This window comes from Rhincodon typus, chromosome 28, assembly GCF_021869965.1.
Source record: "Rhincodon typus isolate 14 chromosome 28, sRhiTyp1.1, whole genome shotgun sequence".
Taxonomy (NCBI): domain Eukaryota; kingdom Metazoa; phylum Chordata; class Chondrichthyes; order Orectolobiformes; family Rhincodontidae; genus Rhincodon; species Rhincodon typus.
The window spans coordinates 28,548,186-28,567,909 of NC_063359.1; the positions used below are offsets into that span (position 1 = coordinate 28,548,186).

The 19,724-nt window shown below is 39.3% G+C and overlaps 1 protein-coding gene across 3 annotated transcripts in view; it reads right to left on the reverse strand.

The window, feature by feature from the left end:
- Window positions 1-19,724, reverse strand: part of dab2ipb (DAB2 interacting protein b) — a 201,458-nt gene that overhangs the window by 113,617 nt on the left and 68,117 nt on the right. The window contains exon 1 of one of the 3 annotated variants that reach the window (XM_048613454.1): window positions 14,622-14,793. The exons of the other annotated variants lie outside the window; for them this stretch is intronic. The gene's annotated coding sequence lies outside the window, so the exon portion shown is untranslated. Of the gene's footprint in view, window positions 1-14,621; window positions 14,794-19,724 lie in introns of those variants that run through there. 3 annotated transcript variants of the gene reach the window in all.

The following is a 19,724-nucleotide window of genomic DNA, read 5'->3' on the forward strand; positions in this document are numbered from 1 at the left end:
CTTCAGGGTAGTGTCCTAGCCCCAAACATCTTCAACCCCTTCATCAATGACCTTCACTCCAACATAAATTCAGATGTAGGGACATTTGCCAATGACTGTGTAATGGTCAGCACCATTCATCACTCCTCAGATACTGAGTAGTCCATGTTCAAATATAACAAGATTTGGACAATAGCCAGGCTTGGGTTGAGAACTGGCAAGTAACATTCATGTCACACAAATGCCAGGCAATGACCATCTCCAATAAGAGACAATCTAACCACTGTCCCTTGATATTCAATGGCATTACCATCACTGAATTCCCTGTTGTCATCATCCTCGGAGTTAACTTTGAAACTCAACTCGCCATATAAACACAGTAGCTACAAGAGCAGGTCAAATATTAGGACTACTGCAGCAAGTAACATACCTCCTGACTCCCCAAAGCCTGTCCACCATATACAAGTCACAAGTCAGAAGTGGTGGAATATTCCTAACCTGCCCTGATAATGGCAGCTCCAACAACGCCCAAGAAGCTTTACACCATCCAGGACAAAACAGGCCACTTGATTGGCACCACATCCACAAGCCTTCACACCTTGCAGCACTGACACTCAGTAGTAGAGGTGTGTACTATCTACAAGACGCACTGCGGAACTTCACCAAAGACCTTTAGACAGCACCTTCCAAGCCCATGACCACTTCCATCCAAAAGGGCAAGGGCAGCAGATATTTGGGAACACCACCAGCTGCAAGTCCCCCTCCAAGCCACTCCATCCTGACTTGGAAATAATATTACCATTCCTTCACAGTCGCTGGGTCAAAATCCTGGAATTCCCTCCCTAAAGGGCACTGTGGGTCTACCTACAGCAGATGGACTGCAGCAGTTCAAAACAGGCAGCTCAACACCACTAGGGACAAGTAATAAATGCTGGCCAGCCAGTGGCGCCCATGTGCTACACGAGAATAAAACGAAGTTCTCAAAGATAACGATCAAAGATCAACAAATGAAGGAAATGAGCACCATAAAATATGGCTAGGAAGGTTGATCAATTCCAAAAAAAATCATAAAACTGGATTAACCTTCTGAATATGAAACCAAGATTGAAATATCCCAAAACACATCTTCAGGGAGAGGATTCAACATAGTTCCTGTAACTAGTGTTAATGTTAAATGAAAAAAAAACTTATCTTTCCCATTCAACAACAGTTTAAAAAAGGTACAATTGTCAATTTTCCTTTTTGTTGAAAATTGATGGTCTCCTTTGCTTAATATACACTAAGCCATCCAGCACATTTAAATCGTGCGAGAAAATGAAATCACCAGAATTCTGTAGAGAATCCTATATATTTAAAATGAGCAAATACAAAAGACTACACATTAAGACATTCATGCGATATTCAAAACCAATGAATATATTTATTAATGGTTCCTCTCCATTGAACTGTGGAGTGCATGCAGGAAATTGGAGATACTTTCAGAATATGATGATGAACACGACATGCAAAAAAAAATTGGCAATCTGAAACATATCCTTCTTATCCACTAATCTAGGAGGTATCTTTAATAACAACCATAAATCACACATCAAAATTTATAAAAAGTCTCAAGATAGCTGCAGACTGATGAAGATTTCAGGTTGAGAAAGGTGCAGGAGTATGCCAAAACAATTTTCCTTGCTTTGTAGCTAAATCAATTGTGATATTGAGTCCCACTTAATGAGAGTCAGTGAGTTGATGATAAGACAGTATCATGTTCACTGAGTCAGACTGCAGTTGGTGACAAATTACATTTAGTTCCCTCCTCAGTCAATTCAACTTCACACAAATTATGAAAAAGACGCTCTCAAATTTATTAAAAATAGCAACTGATTTCAGATTAATGAACCATTTAATGAAAGTCTTTGAGGCAACTTTAAATGCAGCTTGAAACTGCACCATGTTACAATGACTTAAAGGTGAATTCCAATAAAAGTTTCAAATGAAGACATTATGTGGAAGAAAAAGTGCTTGTTCATGATGGCCTTTGCTGGGCAGTGCATTTTCTAAACATTCAAAACATGATACTGTTGTGTTAACAGAATAACAACCTGTCCAAAGCCTGCACACATGTCTTATAACTCCACTATTTCTCAACACTTCTGACTCCTGCTTCACAATGCCCACTTCCTGGCAATATCCCTTGTGATGTTTCATCACAATAAATGTCATCTAAGTGGAAGTTACTCCATGGTATATTTGTACATTGCATGGATTTTAAAATGTTTTACCAATTATTTGTTTGGGATGTAACCACACATCTTTTCTTAAAGCTATAATCCTCCATATTAATATTTTTTTCAGTTGCTGTATATGTTGAATATTCTAAACTGTCAAAACATTACTCTCAACTCATTAAGGTTGAGACTGCTAAATTTGGAAACTTGTATACTCTTATGAATTGTTGTTGCTACATTACTTGAGCAATGAGAGAGGCAGGGTAGAGGTTAGAAAAGGTATTTTTACCTTGATTCATGATTTTAAATGAACAAAAACAGGAACATAGCATGATGGGTGAGTATGCTAAGTGGTTAATTTTGATGGGTTGGCTCTACACTTTAAGCCAAAGTAAGTTTTATTTGAAGTGACAGTGGCATATTTCAAAGATTTTCTCCCGTTATTTCTGAGTTACTGGGTTTCATGAAGGACGACAATTAGGTTGCAGAGAAGAGTCAGGAACTGATCAACGATTTATGGACTATGAGGCACATTATGGAAAAGGATACTTTAGGAACACTACTTAGAATTGAGCCAATGACAATAAAACAATGCAGCAAGAGTCCAAATTCTCCACAGGCAGGTATAGGACATATAATCAAGATATTACTCCTTTATCCAAAGAGTAATCAACACGTGAACTGGAGTAATTGGGTTGCAAGACATAACAATTTGGAATAATTTAAGCTGGCTATTGTCTAAAAAAATGACAGATTCTTTTTCAAAAGGATTTTCTACGATGGGCAGGTGATCTTCATCATCTGTTTCTTTCTTTTGATGCACCAAAATAACATTAACTCAAGTGCACAACTACTATAGAAATGTGGTTTGAATCTGTGAAACACATTAGCCCCTAATTTTATAACATTGATTCCAATTTGTGAAAACAAATTGCCGCATTTTAAAAATACTTATTAATATTTAAATTCTTAAAATTCTATTTCAACTAACATCAACATACTAACAAACATATGACTAACATCCTATTAAAGAAGGGTCCCCATCTAATTAGGAATGGGATGCCTATTGTCAAGCAATTAGACTGACGTCTTATGTGATCACCACAAGATGTTGGTCAAGCCGGAGAATGGAGTGCTGAAGCAAGGTCAAGGTAACAAATTTAAAATTAGCAGTCAGTGAAGAATAGACCCTACCTTTGTTACCCTATTGGTTTTTCAGCCAAGAAGAGGGTAAATGAATTGCTCATATATCTATGTAGTAGTTATTTTTCCCCAATAGTTGTTTTTTTAAATTATTCATTCACGGGTTCTGGGCACAGCTGGCTAAGTCAGCCTTTATTGCTCGTGTCTAAATACCCTCAAGGAGGTAGTGGTGAGTCGCCTTCTTGAAATGCTTCAGTCCATGTGGTGTAGGTACATCCATTGTATTGTTGGGGAAAGAGTTACCAGGATTTGGACCCAGCGACAATGAAGGAAAAGTTGATACAGTTCCAAGTCAGGATGCTGTGTGGTTTGGAGGGGAACTTGCAGAGGTGGCGGTGATCTGCTGTCCTTGACCTTTTAGGTGGTGAAGGTCCCAGGTTTGGAAGGTGCTTTTGTAGGAGCCTGGTGAGTTGCTGCAGTGCATCTTGTAGATGGTACACACTGCTGCCACTGTATGTCAGTGAAGGGAGTAACCATTAAAGAAGATGCATGGGTGCCACTCAAGTGGACTGCTTTGTTCTGGAAGGTGTTGAGTTTCTGGAGTGTTGTGGGAGCTGCATGCGGAGAGTATTCTATGACAAACCTGCCTTGTACATTGTAGATGGCAGAAGTCAGGTGGTGAGCAACTTTCCTTCAACACTGCACATGCTTCGACATTCCGTGCACAGCAATCTGTGCGCTGACACAGATCGCAGCATTGACTTCCAGTTCTGGATGTTGCTGCCATGCACGGAAGATCCACACAGAAGAAAGACAAATGAGAGGGACCATTGGTAGTGAGTTACTTGCCATAGAATTCCCAGCTTCTGAGTTGCCATTGTAGCCACAGTACTTTGCAGCATCGAGCGCCTTCAGCTGTTTTTTGGTACTACATGGAGTGAATCAAATTGATTTAAGACTGCCAACTGTGATGCCAGAGATTTCAGGAGCAGGCTGAGATGGATATCAGTACTTGTGGCTGAAGATAGATGCAAATACACCAACTTTATCTTTTGCTCTAATGTACTGTTTTCCCTGCCACTGAGGTTGGGGTAATTTGTGGAACTTCCTCCTACTGTTAGTTGTTTAATTAACCACCGCGATTAACACTAGAAAACCAGATTGCAGAGCTTAGAACTGATCTGTTGACTGTACAAAAGTTACCAATGTTGACAATGACTGATCTTAACGACAGGATTCAGGTTTATGTGCACTAAAGTGACATCATTTGCAAATTTATTTAAGTGTACAGAACCACATTCATTTTTCAAAGCACGGTTAAGGTAGATTATACTTTCAATTTGAAAAGATGAAAAGATGAAAAGTCTCTCCTTTTCCGAAACATTGCTACTTGGTCAGTCTGAGTTATGAATTTAAATATATTACTGTAATATGGAACAGTCTATCCACTGTGAAATGTGAAAAGGAAGGCCGGAGAGTTATTCTTGTGCAAAGTATTACCCACCTTCACACAGAAAACTAAATGTGCTTACAGGAATCTATTGACATTTTTCACAAATGCCTAAATTTTCTCACCTGCAGTTGAGCCTATCAGTCTTGCTCTTTCCTATGTCTTTGCAGAATATTATTCATGCGAGAAATTCTGCACATCGCATGGGCCCTTTCACCAGAAAGGATCAGTGCTGGAGCTAGAGTGGTCTGAGAGCTCAAGGCAGAACTGTCTGACAATGAAAAACATGCTAATGGACAAAATAGTAGCAATCTTGACTCGTGATGTGTTTTCTGGGGTGCCTGCACTTCTGCAGCTGCTTTTAGATCAGTCTTGAATCAATTTTCTTTGGCTTCTTAGATACAAACAAGACTGCTCACAATTAAATCATTTTATCAAAAACTGTCAAAATAAATTGTTTGAAAAAGTTACAAAAATAGATTTTGACGTCATTCTGTTTATTATAAGCTGTCCCTAAACAAGCCAAATTAATTAGTTCAATGAGACAGACTCTGAGTCCTGTAAGAAGTTCAATTTGTTCAGTTTATGTATAACTGTATCCAGTTTATGCACAACTGAATAACAAATTAGTACATTTTTTTAAAAATTTTGCATGTGGCTTCAGTGAAGACAAGGCTTTATTAGATGCATAAATTATAGGACACAGTGTTTCACTGATGACACTGAGTTACTGGTGTTGTTTAATAAGTGAGAAATATCAATAACTCTCAACGCCACAGCCATAAAGCGAGTTATGACAGCCATTCATACAAGCAAAATAACCCTAAACTTGTCATTCCTGTGCGGCAATTTCATTTTCCCTACATCAGAATGTTCATGGAATATTTTGCAGATTTGAATTAATTGAACATGCTTTGCAAACAGTGAAGTGATAAGTCACACATATATATTACTGCTTTTATTATTCTTTGCTACAAATCATTATTCCACCAAGTGGCATGCAATTACACTTCACTCAAGCATAAAAATAAATGGACAAAATTCTCATGTTGGCCAAGGCAGAAAAAAGAAATCAAGCTTTTGGATTTTGTTCTCATGGTGAGGTATGTTAAGCACTGGAGAATGGGAAACATTTCCTATTGTACAAAGGGCAAATATGAAGCACTTACCAGGTTGCGTACAGTATGACTAGATGCAATAGGAAGATTCCTCCACTGTATATAAAAATGTGCCCTACCAGCTAGATATTTCCCAACATGTCGCTCAGCAGCCCTAACTACAAGTTCCTAATTGTACCTCATTAAAATTCTATAATTTTCAGCAATTCTTGACACACAGGGAGATAATTTCCATGGAGAACTTGGGTGTCAAAGTAGAAGAAACTTGGAAAACTCCAAAGCAGATTGACAGGATAAAACTGAAAACTCCCAAATATGTTACATTTAGAGTATTGCACATTCACCTAAGAAGTTTCTAACTTTAAACAGCAGAATCGGGCATTTTTGCTGTTGCAAATTAAAAACTCTACACTTTGGCCTCCGAAAGAACGAGAGTTGCTTGTTCAGAAATGTATATGCTGATGGGTGATACATACTGTATCATAACAACATATTGAGGTACACCTGAGCATTAAACATTATATGCATATGAATAAGTAAAAGTATCAACAAGGCTTAACCGTTGAGTATAATTAATGTTCATTCATATCTTAGGCTCTTAAAATCATTGGGCACACTCAGTAACTTGCAGTGTATTCTCCATTATACCCTTGACATTAGATAACAATGGAGTCCTGTCCTTGCTAAGATATAACACCAGTATGATCCAAGCTTTCCAATGGGAATATGAAAAGCAAATTAACAAATATTTACCAGTCAGACCAACTGCTTTGCTACAGATGTAGCCACTTTGAATTACACCATTTTTCTATTGCCAAAAGCGAGCACCTACGCTCAGTTCGCGACAAACGACAACATCTCTCAGTCGTGAACCACTTCAACTCCCCCTCCCACTCCTTGGACAACATGTCCACCCTGGGCCTCCTCCAGTGTCACAACAATGCCACCCGGAAACTGGAGGAGCAGCACCTCATATTCCGCCTTGGGAGCCTACAACCCAATGGTCTCAATGTGGACTTTACTAGCTTCAAAATCTCCTAATCCTCGACCTCATCCCAAGACCAACCCCACCTCTCATCCCCGCCTCCTTGACCTGTCTGTCTTATCTCCTACCTATCCGCTCTTCCCACCTCACTGACCAACCTCCACCCCAACTTCCTACCTATATTCACCTTTACTAGCTTCATCCCCGCCTCTTTGACCTGTCCGTCTTCCCTCCCACCTATGTGCTCCACTATCCATCTTCTATCACCGCCCCCTCCTCTCTATTTATTTCAGAGCCCCCTTCCCCTCCCCCATTTCCGAAGAAGGGTCCAGACGCGAAACGTCAGCTTTCCTGCTCCACTGATGCTGCCTGGCCGGAAATATATTGGCACACTCTCCACTCATCTGGATGGGTGCAGCTCCAACAACACTCAAAAAGCAGAACACTATGCAAGACAAACAGCCCACCTGACTGGCACCCTATCCACCATGTTCCACATGCAGTCCCTTTATCACAGATGAACAATAATAGCAGTGTGCACCATCTACAAGATATAATGTAGCAACTTATCCAGGCTCCTTCGACAGCAACTTACAAACCAGTGGCCTCTGCCATACTGGGACAAAGAGGCAGCAGATGAAAACACAACAAACATTTTGTTTCCCACCAAGCCACACATCGTAACTTGGAACTATATCACTGTTCATTCACAGTCATTGGGTCAAATTCTGGAAGTCCTTAATATTATGTGGGCGCGATAGGGACTTACACCCTGTCCTGCATTTTGCAACCGGTAGGGTATCTGTACCTGACGCAGCAATGTTGCCGTTATCATCAGTAACACAGGATTTGAGGTGTAGGTAATGCGGGATGGAAGAATCCAACATAATGCTTTTTATTGCTCTTTGTTACAGAGAAACATACCATGCTTGAAGTCATAACCTGGCACGTAGGAAGATCGTTGTGATTGTTAGAAGTCGGTCACCTCAACTCCAGGACATCCCTGCAGGATCTCCTCAGGGTAGTATCTGCAGCCCAACAACATTAGCTCCTTTATCAATGACATTCCCTCCATCATAAGTTCAGAAGTAAGAATATTCACCAGTGATTGCACAATGGTCAGCACCATTCATGACTCCTCAGATACTGAAGCAGTCCATGTTTGAAAACAACAAGATTTGGATAATATCCAGGCTTGAGCTGACAAGTGGCAAGTAACATTCAAAGAACAAAGAACAATGCAGCACAGGAAGAAGCTCTTCAGCCGCTCCATATTAAAACTGTCTTCCCTTACAGGATCTATATCCCTCTCTTCCCGTCCTATTCATGAGCTCGTCCAGGTGCTTCTTGAATGCTGCTATTGTGCCTGCTTCCACCACCTCCTCTGGCAGCACGTTCCAGGCACTCACCACCCTTTGTGTGAAAAACACACCTCGCACATCTCTTTTAAACTCCTCCACCCACCACCTCTGGCACTGTGAATCTGTGTCCCTGAGTAATTGACCCCTTCACCCTGGGGAAAAGCATCATACTTTCCACTCTATCCATGCCATTCACAATCTTACATACTTCTATCAGGTCGCTCCTTAACCTCCTGCATTCCAGTGAAAGAAAACTCAGACTATCCAACATTTCATGGCTAAAATCCCAGTAAAAACTTTTTCTGTATCCTCTCCGAAGCATCCACATCCTGCTGCTAGTGTGGTGACCAGAACTACATGCAATTCATGCCACATAAATGCAAGGCAATGACCATCTCCAATAAGGGACAATTTAACCACTGTCTCTTGGCATTCAAAAGGTGTTACCACCACTGAATACCCCACTATCAACATCCTGGGCCTTACCATTGACCAGAAAACTCACTGGACTCGCTACATCAACACAGTGACTACAGGAGCAGGTGAACAGCTAGGAATACTGCAGCAAGTAAGTCACCTTGTGACTCCCCAAAGCCTGTCCACCATATACAAGGCGCAAGTCAGGATGCAATGGAATACATCCCAGTTGCCTGGAGGGGTGCAGCTCCAACAAGCTTGACACCATCCAGGATAAAGCAGCCTACTTGATTGGAACCATATCCACAAGCATCCATTCCCCCCACCAATTACGCTCAGTAGCAGCAGTGTGTGCAATTCACTAATAATCCGTAGGCAGCACCTTTCAAATCCACAACTATTTCCATCTAGAAGGGCAAGGGCAGCAGATACATGGTAACACCACCAACTGCAGTCCCCCTCCAAGCCAGCCTGACTTGGAAATATATCACTATTCCGTCACTGTCGCTGAGTCAAAATCCTGGAATTTCCTTTCATAAGGCAATGGGGGTCCATCTGCAGCATGCTGACTACAGCAGTTTGAGAAAGCAGCTCACCAACACCTTCAGGGGGAACTAGAGATGGACAATAAACACTGGCCAACTAGTGGCAGCTCCCAGGACTGATTAAAAAAATGTGACCTGAGTTAAGAAGAAGTCACGTAGTAAAGATATCATGAGCACGTCTCTTACATGTATACTGACATACTGACTGAAACATACCAAAGACAGCCCAAGGACTGCAGTGGTTCACAAAACAGCTCAAGGGTGAATAGGAACGCAAATCAATCCTGGCATTATCAGTGACCCTCTCTTCCCATGAACAAATAAAAACAGGACACAACCTGTCCACATTGTAATAAAATAAAACAGTCCTGCTCCCCATCAAAATACAGTACAAATACGTACAAGACAAAATTACAATTTGGTTGAAGGTTTCACTGATATGTACCTCATGCACTCAAAGTAAACTGCAATAATATCCTGTTGGGCCAATGTGGCTGCACTCTGGAGATGCGCTTGGGTAAATCTAGCTACAGCATACCTTTGCAAGTTTTAACAAATTAAATATTAGCAGGAATTCCCACATGAAGACAGCCAAGAAAATAGAAGAATCTGTATGGGAGAAGGTATGTTATGGGTTTTATCCATAGCATTCCTCTTCAAACAGCCTTGCTTATTTCAGAGAAGTTAAAAATCTATCAGCCAGATATTGACCACCTAACCAAAGCGACAGAGCTCTTTCACTGAATCAATTTACTTCAGAAAACTGATATGAATATCAAAGAAACAAGGTAGCTCTTCTGATGAACAGCAAAAAAAAAAGCACATTTCCACAGTTCACTCATTGATCAGATCCTTTGGTAAGAATTCCAATCTAAAATAAAACAGAAAACATTTGGCCATTTGATTGAAGCAGACACAGTGTGCTTGCCATGTAAGCTGCCAGTACATGATGTACATTTGACACTGAGATCACATGGTTCTATACACTGTGTTTGCCTACTTGACTGTCCAGTGCTGGCAAGTATGATAACTGGCTTTCTGTCTGTCTTAAAAAGTAGGGCAAGGCAGATATGCTATAACTGTCCAACTAATACAAAGTGTTCCAAATCAGGATAATTTGCGACATGGAGGGGAACTTGCAGGTGGAACTCCCATGTCTGCTGCCCTTTTCCTTCTAGATGGTAGATTTCATGAGTTTGAAGGTGCTGTTGAACAGGCCTTTGAGAGTTCCTGCAGTGCTTATTGGCAGCAGCGTTGCCATCTACAATGTGCAGCAAATATGCAATTTAGCGTGAAATCTAAATGAAATGAAAGTATTGTGTTTAAATGATCAACATAATTTAGAATATGCACTTACAGAAAGGATTTTTAAAAAAATTCTATTTGAATTTTGCTGCAGTAATGCTAACAATAACTCCCTCAGTGTAGGCACAAAAACTGAAGTAATTGCTTCACAGAAAAAAGCAGAATTGGAAATTATAGTCTATATACATTTTCTGTACAATCACCTAAATTTTACTAAAAGCAAATGCTTTTCAAACCTCAGTGAAATTTTAATCAAACATGGAAGATTAGTTATGCTTGTACATGAAAATTCACTGCCAGTACATCGATACCTGTACTGATGTTTCCAGTACAGTCAGCAATAAAATTTGTTTTCTTTCTATTTCCTTCAACTCCTACTTGCCAAAATAAGTAATGAAGGAGCATTCTGTTGTTTTACAAAACTGCAGTGGTCTATGTATCATCACTAAACAACATCATATAATATCTTAGATTATGCAAAAGCTAATCTTTCAGAAATATTACAGGGCCAAATCTTGCTCACCACCTCACCCAATTTTCAAGATTTCACGCACACCAATAGGCATGGCTATGAATGATCCAGCCCCGTTCATATATTCAAATCTGAGTTGTAGTGACTGTACAATAATGAAATTTTTCTCAACTGTGAAAATATTATTCTCAATTTTAGAATTTTGGAATAAGGCAAGTTTTGTGAATACCATCTGTTTTAGGTCTGTGGTAATGCTCTTGATGACAACATTCAGTACACACTTAGAGCTTTGCCTACAGGACAATTTGAAAAAACATTGTGTTTCTAGGAGACAGCTGCAGAGGGAAGAAAATCAGTGACTGACCTCAGGCTTAGCAACCCGAAAGCTATCTCAGAGCGTACCTTATACCTACCCCAAAAGGAAAACATAATACTCTGTCAAGTGGCAATGACAATTTTGGAAAGGTAAAAAAAAAAACATATGTGGAATACAAGCCTCAGGTGACTAAAACTGTGAGCATTTTCAAAGGTGAACTGCTAATAAGAAAGAAGAAAATTCAAGTTGTAGAGAAATTCCAGCACAACTGCATTCAGTTTAAAATAAAACGAAGGAGCTACTTAATCAGTTCTGGCTTGAGAAAGAAACTCCCTTTACTGCCCCACAGATTTTGTTATCAGAGTGCAAGGTAGGTGGTTTGAATGTCACTTCCATAAGTGCTTCATTCAAATCTCCATCAGATTTAAACTGTAAATTAAAAGTCAGCCTGCATGCTGAACAGTAATTAAATTACATTTAACGCCCCTTGTTCATGATCTGACTTGGAGCAACCTCTTAAAACCCTGGGGAGGGGATATGGTGTGAAAAGAGACATTTCAGAGTTAGGGTCATTACAACAAGCTAAATTTTGTCTTGGGGGTTTCAAAGCATAATTGGTACTTAAATGGGCCCACTGATGCAAGTTAAAGACAAATCCTCTGTAGAGAGTAAAAAGTGACATTATTGCACTTTCCAGAGCTATTATTTGGAATCCAGCATTGAGAAGCTGATTTCTCAAGTCTAGACTCTAAATCGGATTGCCTGAATCCCGAAGGGCTTGTAGCCTTAGTTCGTTATGATTATGCAAATTTGCCAGTGGTATAAAAGAACCAGACTTTCAAGATACATGCAAATTTAGTGAGGTTCACAACTGCCAGAATCCAATTAAAACTGAATCAATAAGAGAGCGGCATCTCACTCCTATTATTCCGGCTGAACATTTTGCTAGCTGAATAGCAGCAGCACAGAAAACAAAGAAAAGTTGTAAACTTATGGAGACTTGAAATAATAATAGAAAATGCTGGAAATACAACAGTTGATTAAATATCACCAGTAGGATAAAGCAAGGAACAAATGCTTTTATTTAGATTTCCAGATGGTATGGGACTGGCTCCAACAACGACGACTATTTGTGAAGTGAATCAGCACAATTCAGATGTTTAATAAAGGAGAAATCAAAGGGCAAAATACTGAACATTGAAGAATTTCTTGTATTCATGATCTAAGTGAAAAATCAAGTAGCACCAAAGAATTGCTGCACCTTACAAACTCAGTTTGGAAATAAGGCATTAAGTCACATCAGTTGACTCTGTAGCTAATTACATAACAACCTGATTACAGTTTTCAGCAAAATCTTAATCTTTACTGTACATCTTCAACATTCTGCTATCTCCTTGCTCTTTTGATTATGTAATATGCCCTTATCATTTAATCGCCTCAACAGAAACATTTAACATCCTTAAAATTTTTTTTACAGTTCTCTTTTGGTTGTTATAAAGTGACAGCAGTACTGAACAAATGCTCATTTCAAACAATTATTGATTTATTCCTTGATAAAAGGATTGAAAGATTTAAAACACAAGGAGCATGTTAAAATTCATGTACGTCTCTGTGATAGCCCAGAGATAAACAATAGAAAATTGGAACACATCTGAACCTGCAATAAATCTGATTATAACAAACTGCTGGAACCACACTCACCTCTGGAATGATTTGATTGCATCAGTTTTACATGCAGGAAAATTTGACTGCATAACATTCAACTTATTTCTAGTCAACAACATTCTGGCAAGACCAATTGCTATTCATTAACAAAACTAATTGGCGATCAAAAATTAGACCTCACGTAAACAACCAAATGAAGACAGGGATCAAGATAATTTATTTGTTATGATTAAGACAGATATTCTGAAGTCCAGAGGCACCAAACTGGTACCTGCTTAGTGTTGTCCAAAGACGTGTGTTATTCTATTGTATCAATAGAAATCACGGTTATCAGATCTATTTCTTGTAGGAGTGCTAATTGTGGTTCAGGAAGACTTTTAAGTCAGTCACACTTCTCCAGGAGATTCATTCATTTCAATTTATACAAATATCAATGGATAGCTCTTTGCAATGTTCTTTCAAATCCTAGACAACGCAGTTACAGAATTATTAATTTTAAAACCTCCAATTAGTTATACTGTTGGTGCAATTAAGCTGGTTAAAGAATTATTACTGGCACAGAGCAGCCACAGCAATCAGACGTGCACCTACCTGAACCCTGGCAAACACCGCAGCCAATCAGTACCATTCACCTTGAAGGATGACTATGACAGGACTTAGTTTGGCCTTTCACAGGCAATTAATTACAAAGTAATTCAGTCTCAAAAAGTGGGCTAATTATAAACACTTCCATCTCCAAAGTTTGTTTTCCAAATAATGCTCCATTATGAACTAACTGTTGGCTTGTATTTTTTCGGCTACAGAAAGCAAGTCCTGCACTCAGAATCCCAGTATTTTGTGAGATGTTCTACCCTATTCCCAAAGACCTGCAGGTCAAATAAAACGGCCTGTTCAGTCAAAAGAAAAACCATGGCAGAAACTCGCAACCCTGAGTTGTCGTCATCCTCAAATTAAGGGACAGTCAACAGTGGCAATGATTTTCTCTTCGCAAGCTGTCGTGATGGCTCAGATTTTCTGACAGCCACATAGTCGTTATTCCATGTAGATGGGAATTGTACATGTGAACCCTACAGAATCCCCATTGTAGCAGACTCTGAAAGAATTGCACAAAAATTAAAAGAACTCACTGGCAATTTCTCTAAACTTGGAACCCTCTGAAAGTATCCATTTTAATTTAGAGAATTTGGAGGGTTCCACTGAAATTAATAAAATAATTGCTCAGCAAAATTTAGACTATACTCCAGCATAACCATACAACTGATTCCATATATACCTTATACACCTCCATCTGTAACGTCTTCAGACCGGATATTCCTCCCTTGCCTCCAGTACCCAACACTCCCGCCCTACTCTCGACTCGTTCCCTCCTCCATTCCCTACCTTAACTGCTTTCAGCTGTCCTTGCGCCTACCCATTCACAGCGGAACCGACATACCTTCCTGCACAACCACCCACCCCCACCACCCCCAACCCCATATCTCCTAACCTCTCCCTTGCCACCTCACACCCCTACCACCCAGTATTCTACCTGCTTGGCACCTGACACCTCTGGCACCCTACTTCCTAAACATTGCATCCACCTGGCCCTGTACTCCTGCCTATTTGGCAGCCTACCCATCTGGTACCTAGCACCCTAACCTTACACTTACCTGGGAATTACTGTTTGACAGCAGCTACCAGGTGGCTGTCTGTTAATCTGGACCTTTAAATTTCAGAATACAGCAGCTGACTGTTGTCAAGAACTGGGTGTGGTTTGTCCTCCACTGGCAGTTGCAATATGAGAGAACTGTCAGCATGCAAGTGCGGCTCCGCGTTACTGAAGGAGCTCTGATCAAAATCTCTTGTAGAAATATGGAACTCTCCCCTTTTGATATTAACAAACACAGAGAATGCTGGAGAGACTCAGCAAGCCTGACAGCATCTGTGGAAAGAGAAACAATATTTCTCATAGTGTAAAATTAATAATTACAAAAAATTGCGACTGAGAATAACATGCTATTAGGAAGTGTTATTTAATAGGGGGTATTACACAGAATTATATGAACATATGATACAGAAGCACATTATTCAGCCTGACTAATTTGTATTAGTATTTACGTTTCATGCCTTTCCAACTATTCCAGCTACCTCATCTCAACTTTTCACCACATTCTTCTATTCTCTTCCCTCAAAGTTTCCTTAAAAGCAGCTAAGGCAGTTGTGTCCGCAACTTCTTGTGGCAGCAACTTCCACTTTCTAAATCAATTGCGGTAATGAATATCTCCTTATTTCCTGATTGTACTAAAGCCCTAACTTTAGCCATGAGCCGTCAGTATAATGCCTCTTCAAAGGCTTTTTGAAAATCCATTGTACGCAAGTAAATGGCACCTGCAACACCCTAAAGGACTTTTTAAATATATTTTCAAGTAGTTAATCCACCTGCTAGTCATAGTCCATTCCAGTTGGCCACAGCAGTTTCCTTGCTCATCCTCTCTAGACCTTGGAATAAAAAGGAAGGGGGCTCCTGCAAGACAGCATTTTGCATTTATATAGCACCTTTCAAGACCTCAAAACCTCAACGTGTTCGACAGAAAATTAAACCTGGTTGCTATTGAAATATGCAAAACATGGCAGCCAATTTGTTCATGCAATTTCTTGACAAAAGCAATTGATAAAATTTGGGTAATTTTTTTTCATTATGTTGATTGAAGAGTATTGGCCAAACTCAATACCCTGTTCGAAACCAACTTAAGTCTTCTTTAAAATCACTATCCAATGCATTGAACTGTGTTTATCTAAACAAGTACTCTGTAAAATACATTTTGTTGTGAAGCTGAATTCCTTTTGTATCAAATGAGAACAAAGCCACTGAAATTGAAACCCCACATCAAGAGTTACTGAAAGTCCGCTATGCAAAAATTAACATAAGATGCATTGAAATGCCTTTATCCACCATTTTTACTGAGATGCCTGCCACTTTGACAAAATGGATGACAAAATTTCATACAAAAGCACAAAGATTTCTATGTTAATGTTCACACTGTGTAACTTTGAATCTTTAAAGACGTGCTTGATTTATCACATTTAAAATTAAAGACAAACCTTAGCTCTTCAACAATAATCCCAAATTACTAAAGCCATAAAACTTTGCTCAAGAACATATTGCTTTCTGCTTCCATCACACAAGCACTGTGCTCAGTGTTTTTAGCCTGTACTTCCAATGATGTCTTCAAATCTACCCTTTAGCAAAATGCTTGAAAGCTCCTTGAATTTTAACAACACTGCTAATATTTAACTATGTCCAAAAGGCTTTTCCAGAGTATTTATTTTGAACAAGAAAGTAATGAAATAGTCATGCCAGAACAATCATGCAGAATACATCAATTTCAGGAAAAGAAAGTCAAGTTATGTAAAATTGTTTTCAGTCTACGTTATTGATGTATAAGTAAATATCCAAAATGTCAGTAGTTCGGAGATAAATCTCGTCAGATACAGAAAAGACAGATGAAGTATTTCGTAAAGTTATTCTTCAAGTAGGTACCACATAGTTACATTCTGGTGACATGTGGATACCACACATGTACATTCTAGTTATAGACAGACACCACAGAAACCCATTTAACTCCCATTTTGATGAAAGACCTCAATTTTTCAGAAATAAGCAAAACATTTAGATCAAAGATGTTTCATGATTTGGGTAAAAAAAAGTTATATCTCAAAACTTGCACATTGAACGCAGGTAACCACTGACACTACAAGAGAAAGGCTATCAAAAGCCAGCCACCCTCTGACCGCAGCTTCACTTCAACAAGTCACTTTAAACCTCCTAGGCTAAGCGAGTTAGTCAAACCCTTTTGAAAAAGAGATTGGAAGACAGAAAAGGAAAGAAAGTTGGATGATCTTGATGAACAAGATCAAAACATGTTCTGATGTATATTTATAGATTTTGCTGTGGGGTACGTTAGCTCAGCTGGCTGAACAGCTGGTTTGTGATGCAGAGCGACGTCAACAATGCCCACAATGGCTGAGGTTACCATGAAGGGTTGTCCTTCAACCTCTCCCCTCACCTGAGGCATGGTGATCTTCAAGTTAAACCACCACCAGGTGTATCATTCTAACGAGCAGCCCTATACTCTGGTAAGACTATGGTGACTTTATCTTTAGATTTGGCTGTACAAATATCCACCATTTTCTATATCTGATACTTTCCTGTGCATAAATACTCAACAGTTAAAACGGTAAGTACAATATAGTTTCCTTGAAAGGTGGAGTAACGAACTGAGCAGCAGTTATTGCTGGTGCTGCCAGTATCAAGAATAGTTTTTCTGTTTTTGTTATTTTCTTCTCACGATACCTCAAAAGAAATAGATGTGTTCTTCAACTATACAAGGATTGAGATTACCAGTACTATTAAATTTGATTGAAAATATTTTCCTCAATTCAAACCTGTGTTCTAAAAATCTGGCAAAAACCACACAACATCTATAATTTACATCGGTAAAGTATATTGTTTAGGCTGCAAAACAAACTCAAAAACACAGGAACGGGGATCAATTCAGCCTGTCAAGCCTGCTCTGCCATTCAATTAAATCATAGCCAATCATCTACTTCAAAGTCACTTTCCCGTGCTAGCACCATGTCCTTTGATGTCATGGTCTCCAGAAATCTAACAATTTCTATCCTGATTATGTTCAGCACAGCACTCTATTCCAAAAGAATCGCAAAGATTAAACACCCAGTGAGTAAAGAAATTATTCCACATCACAATCTTAAATGGCTTACTCCTTATTCTAAGCAACATCCCTGTTTCTAGATTCACTAGCCAGTGGAAACATTCCATCTATATCCAATTTGTTATGTGCTGTATTATTTCTGTAAGTATCAATGGGACCACCTCTCATTCTTTGAAGTTCTAGAGAACAGAGGTCCAGTTTCCTCAATCACCCCTCAAAAGAACATCTTGCCAACCCGGGGATTAGTCTAGTGAACCTCCATTTTATTCTGTCTACGGCAAGTTTTCTGATCTAGTGAAACCAAAACTACACACAGTACACCATGCGCAGTATCACCAACGTTGTATACCCTTGTGATGAAGGCCAACATACCATTTGCTTCACTCATTGATTCCTACACCTGCATACTAGTTTTTAGTGACCTATGAGCAAGGGCACGCAGCTCGGTTTGGCCACGAACACTTCAATATTTCACCTAAGAAATTCTGCGGTTTTCTGGTTTTTCTACCGAAGTGGATAACTTCGCACTTATTCATATTATGTTCCATCTATCATGTTCTAGCCCATTTACTTAGCGGTCCAAGTCCACTTTAGGATTTCTTGCATCCTTTTCACAACTTGCACTCCCATCCGGTTTAACACCATCAGCAAATTTAAAGACATTACAGTTGGTCCCCACATCCAAATCATTTATATAGATTATGAACAGCTGTGGCCCTAGTATCCTTGTGGTACCCAATTAGGTACAGCCTGCCATCCTGCAAATGACCTATTTATTTCTATTCATTACTTACTATCTATTAATAAACTCTCAATCCATATTGGTATATTACCACAAATCCCATGCGTTCCCATTTTGATTACTAGCTTTCTATGTGGGACCTTGTCAAAAACATTCTGAAAATCTAAATGCACCACATCCATTGGTTCTACTTATGCCACAAGTAACATCTTCAAATAAACTCCAACAGAACTGTCAAACATGTTTCCCATTTCAAAAATTCATGCTGATTCTAACTAATTTTACCATTATTTCCTCAGCATTGTGATGAAAGGTGTGATATATATATTTTTTTGGAATTTGGATTGTTTTAAAAACATAGGCAGATTGATGTCGGTCAGTTCTCTGAAGGTTTACTTTTAATAACAAAACAATCAGCAAGTTATTTAGTAACAGTGACCTGAACTCAACATTGTTCAGAAAGTATGTGATTGATGACCGAGTTATGACAGATGGTGGAAAAACATTAGCCACTGATTTTGACTTCAGAACACAGAACTCACAGTGGAGCTCAGAAGCAAATTTTAGTGGGAGTTCAGGGTAGCTAGTTACCCTGGCAGAAACGTCTAGGATGGTTAGCTTTCAGGCCAGGAAATTTGGATAGAAATCTACAATTTATTGGAACTGAGAAAGTTTAGGCTCTCAGACTTGTGAAGACTTGACTGTAGCGAGTGCTCAGGAGTTTTTGCTAACGTTGACGCTTTGTACCAGTTGCTGCTCTGAGACAAAGGGCAATAGAAACCATTTCCTTTGGAAATGCAGTACGATTTGAAAAGCAAACAGGCTCTGCAGAGTAGGACAGGCTGTTAAAAGAGGAAGGAGGAGGAGAGGGTGGGAGTACAGCTTTTGACAGAAGGCCATATCTGCCTTAATGCAGGTCTCATAAGCAGGGGTGGGAGTAAAATAATCAAGATTGATGAGTCATCTGGAGGGACGGACTAATACAATGGTAAAATGGTAAAGTGACTGAGATTTGGGGGCATATGGTTGAATGCTGACCAGTAATGACCCATGGTTCTGTCAGACATTTAAAATGACTCAATTTTTTGGCAGCTTTCAACTGTTCCTTCGGAAGCTCTGTTTTGGCTGTATATAGACTTGATTTCTCTGGATGAAGGTTGGTTTGTGACATAAATTGTGGAATGTATATGTTTAATTTTTGTTGTTATTTGTTGAGAGGTTGGTTTCTGGTTATGGCATTAGTGACTAGTTCGTTTTCTGTGTGTCTGAAGTTAATAGTTACTTTTTAAGCATTTCCA